A 5,000-nucleotide genomic window follows, 5' to 3' on the forward strand; every position below is an offset into this window, starting at 1 on the left:
CCCCTTACCCCTGCCTCTACCCTTCTCTACCCCTGACTCTACCCCTTACCCCTGCCTCTACCCTTACCAATGCCTCTACCCTTCTCTACCCCTGCCTCTACCCCTTACCCCTGCCTCTACCCTTCTCTACCCCTGCCTCTACCTCTTACCCCTGCCTCTACCCTTCTCTACCCCTGCCTCTACCCCTTACCCCTGCCTCTACCCTTCTCTACCCCTGCCTCTACCCCTTACCCCTGCCTCTACCCTTCTCTACCCCTGCCTCTACCACTCCTTACCCTTGCCTCTACCTCTTACCCCTCCCTCTCTTCCCCTTATCTCCCTCTCTCCCCTCTAACAACCCTACACACCGGAAATTGCTTCATTAGCCACCAGCCGAGTCTAACAAAATGCCAATATCTTGTGTACAAAAAACAGCTCTTATAGTGGCACCAGCTGGTGTGTCATCCGAGGTCCTCGCGGTGGCACTGATGTTGGCACTTCATGGGGTCTTGTGTAATGTTTTCCTTTTTAAAACAAATTGTACGTTGATAAGACGATTAAAAGCTGTACCAAGAGGATCGAGATAAAGAATCGATTAATTCTGTGGTATAGAGTGCCCTTATCAGTAAATTAAAATAGGGTCTTGGTTACCGGGAGGAAATTAATCAATGGGAGTATTAAGGCATCGAGGTAGGCTTATTTTCACCCTAGTTTTAAAGGACTTGAAGCCAGGGCATCAAAGGTATATATGGACGAATGTTATATTTGGCAAAGATTTTCTATTGTCTAAAGTTATAACAGATTGCATTGTCATTCTTTTGTTCATATATGTAGGGTGAGCAATAGTACACACACATAGATACATACTGTGTCTATATATGAAGTGTGTGTGTGTGTGTGTGTGTGTGCACATAAAATCTATCTATCTATCTATCTATCTATCTATGTAGATGTGTGTGTATATACAGACACAGACACACGCACGTACACATACAGATACATATCTGTATGTATGTGTGTGTAAAAAGATAAGTCCCTTCCTCTGCATCCCGGATTTCGGCCACACAGCCCCGCCCACGAGCTGACGGCAGGACAGGCGACTCGGAGACGGGGAAGCCTGACGGGGAAGCCTGACGGGGAAGCCTGACGGGGAAGCCTGACGGGGAAGACTGACGGGGAAGCCTGACGGGGAAGCCTGACGGGGAAGCCTGACGGGGAAGCCTCGGCCAATCTCGCGTCGAATTTCTCCTTGAGCTTTCCCAGCGCGGAGGAAAAATAACGTAGAGCTCAAGGAAGATCAGAGAGCTGTTGCCGTACCCTGAGGAGCTCCCCGCGTGTGACGTCACGAGAGCACACGTGGAGGTGCTTGCTATTCGACTTGAACGGGATGCTGGATGCTGGATGCTGGATGCTGGGTGCGAGATGAATGTCGAAGACTTGATGCTGAATATTAAATACCGGAAGCGAAATGCCGGATCTTGAAGGTCGTGTACTGGCTGCTGGATGCCGGTATTTTAAAGCTCGGTACTGAGTGCTGGATGCTGATGGCTAGATAATGGATGCTGGGCGAGGGATGCTGCATGCCGAATACTGAATGCTAGATGCCGGATACTGGATGATGATGATGATGATAACGATGATGATGAGGATGAGGATGACGATGATGATGATGTTGATGGTGGTTGATATATATATTTCCTACTAACCAGTCTTTCCACTGCAAGACATAGGCCTCTCTCAATTCTCTATTCAGAGGTTATATAGCAGTACCACCCTTGCCTGATTAGATGCCCTTCCTAATCAACCTTGGTTCGGCGGGCTAACATTTGTGCCACGGCGGTGACTTCCCATACGACACCTGCGTTTGACTTCTCAAGGAGATATGTCGATTTCTAGGGCTCGAGCCAGCAGTCAGAGCGCAGGCATTTTTACGACCGACTGTGTGTGTGTGTGTGTGTGTGTGTGTGTGTGTGTGTGCATACACACACACACACCATTGTATATGTATATATGTATATATATACATATATATGTATATATATGCAAATATATATACATACATGTATAAATATAAATATACATATATACATATATGTGTGTATATGCATGTGCATGTGTGTGTGACTATATATATACATATAAATATATGTGTATATATACATATGTGTGTGTATGTGTATGTATATATATACATATATATACATATATGTGTGTATATACATATGTGTGTTTGTGTGTGTGACTATATATATATATATATATATATATATATATATATATATATACATATATCTTTATATATACATATGTGTGTGTATGTGTGTGACTATATATATATATGTGTGTGTGTGTTTGTGTTTATATATATATATATATATATATATATATATATATATACATATATATAGTCACACAACATGCACACGTATATATATATATATACATATATATGTATATGTATATACATATATATAAACATATATATACATATATACATATATATAGATAGATAGATCGATAGATATATACATATATATGTTTGTATGTATATAGGCATATGTGTGTCTGACAATATATATATATATATATATATATATATATATATATATATATACATATACATATATATCACTGCTATGTCTAAAATATTTGACATAAATAAACTGGAACTAAGCAGGACAAATACACCCTTTGTGTTCTAGGTCGCTTCGTATCCGTTACAGCCGTCAGTGTATCCACATTTCTGCGTTTATACGACTCCTTACACGTCTTTCTCCTTTCGAGGAAACTTTATCGAAAACAGGAAAGGTCAGTTTTTTTTATTAAGATAAAACATTACATTTACTCTTATCAAGTACGATCCATAACTAGTATCAGTATTATCTCTTTGATGTTAATGACTAATAATGATGATGGTGATGGTGATTATTATTTTATTGTTATTACTATTATTATTATTATCATTATTATTATTATTTTTATTGTTGTTGTTATTATTATTTTATTATCTTTATTATTAGTTATTATTATTATTATTACTATTACTATCATTATTATTATTATTATTATCATTATTAGTACTAGCAATAGCAGTATAACCATCTTAATCATTGGCATTATCATCATCATCATCATTATCCTTTTTACCATCATGATCAGCATTATTACCATTGATATATATTATTATTATTATTATTGTTATCATCATCGCCATTATTATTATCAGCATCATTATTACTACCATTATTATCATCCTCATTATTATTATTATTATCATTATTATTATCATCATCATAATTATTATCATTAATACCATCATAATCAACATTACTGTCATTGATATTATTATTATCATTATCATTATCATCCTCATTGTCATTATCATCAATATGATGCGAACTATCATTATTATTATCATCATCATTATCATTAACATTACTATTATCATTATTATCATCATCGTCATAATCATTATTATTGTAATTATTATTATCAATATTATAATTATTATTATTATCATTATTGTTATTATTATCATTATCATTATCATCATCATCATCATCATCATTATCAGTGTTATTATTATTATTATTGTTATTATTATTATTGTTATTATTATTGTTATTATTATTACTATCATTACTATTACTATTACTATTATTATCATTATTATCATTATTATTATTATTATTATTATTATTATTATTATCATTACGATTATTATTATTATTATTATTATGATTATTATTATTGTCATTATTATTATTGTTGTTGTTATTATTATTATTACTATAAGTAATGCTATTATTGTTGTTATGTTTATTATTATCATACGTATCATTATCATTATTATCATTATTAATATTATTATTATTATTATTATTATTATTATTACCTTTATTATCATTATCACTATTATTATAGTTTTCATTGTCATTATTATCATCATCTTCATTATTACTAGTAGTAGTAGCAGTAGTAGTATTCTTATATTAGTTTCATTATCATTATTAATATCGTCATTAATATTATCATTATTGTTGTCATTATCATCCTCATTATTAGTAATATAAATATTACCATTGTTATTATTATTATTGTTATTATTATTATCATTATTATTATTATTATCATTATTATCATTATCATCATCATTATTGTTATCATTATTGTTATCATTATTATCATTATAATCATGACTATTGTTATTGTCATTATTGTTATTGTTATTATAATTATTATCAACATTTCTATTATCGTCATTATTATTATTGATATTATTATTATTATTATTGTTATTATAATTATCATCAACATTTTTATTATCGTCATTATCACTATTGATATTATTGTTATTATTGTTGTTGTTATTGTTATATTATTATTATCATTATTACTATTTCTTTTATCATTATCATTATTATTATCATCATCAACATAATTATTATAATTATCATAATCAATATTATCATTACTACTATCATCATAATTATTATTATTATTATTATTATTTTCATCATATTCATAATCATTACTATTACCATTATTATTATTATCATCAGATTCATAATCATTACAATTACCATTATCATTATTATCATCCTTAGTATTATAATTATCACCCTTAGTATTATCATTATCAACCTTAGTATTATCATTATCATCCTCAGTTATCATTATCATCCTTATCATCCTTATTATTATCCTTCTCATTAAAACCAGGTGATCGGCCCAATTGGGAGGTCGATCAGCTGTTGTTCCAGAGAGCAGACCAGGGTTTCCCTCACGTGCAACAGGCTAAAGTTAGGTAGGGGAAGTTGGCTGAGCCTTTGTTATCATTATTATTATTGTTATTGATGTTGTTGGTGGTGTTGGTGGTGGTGGTGGTAGTGGTGGTGTTGATGTTGTTTTTGTTGTTGTTGTTTTTGTCAGTGTGTTTGTCACTGTTGTTTTTATTGTGAATGTGAGTATGATTGTGGTTGATATATTGGTGCGAGTATATAAAGATGCTGTTATTAGAT

The sequence above is a fragment of the Penaeus chinensis genome, chromosome 39 (genome assembly GCF_019202785.1).
Source record: "Penaeus chinensis breed Huanghai No. 1 chromosome 39, ASM1920278v2, whole genome shotgun sequence".
Lineage (NCBI taxonomy): Eukaryota > Metazoa > Arthropoda > Malacostraca > Decapoda > Penaeidae > Penaeus > Penaeus chinensis.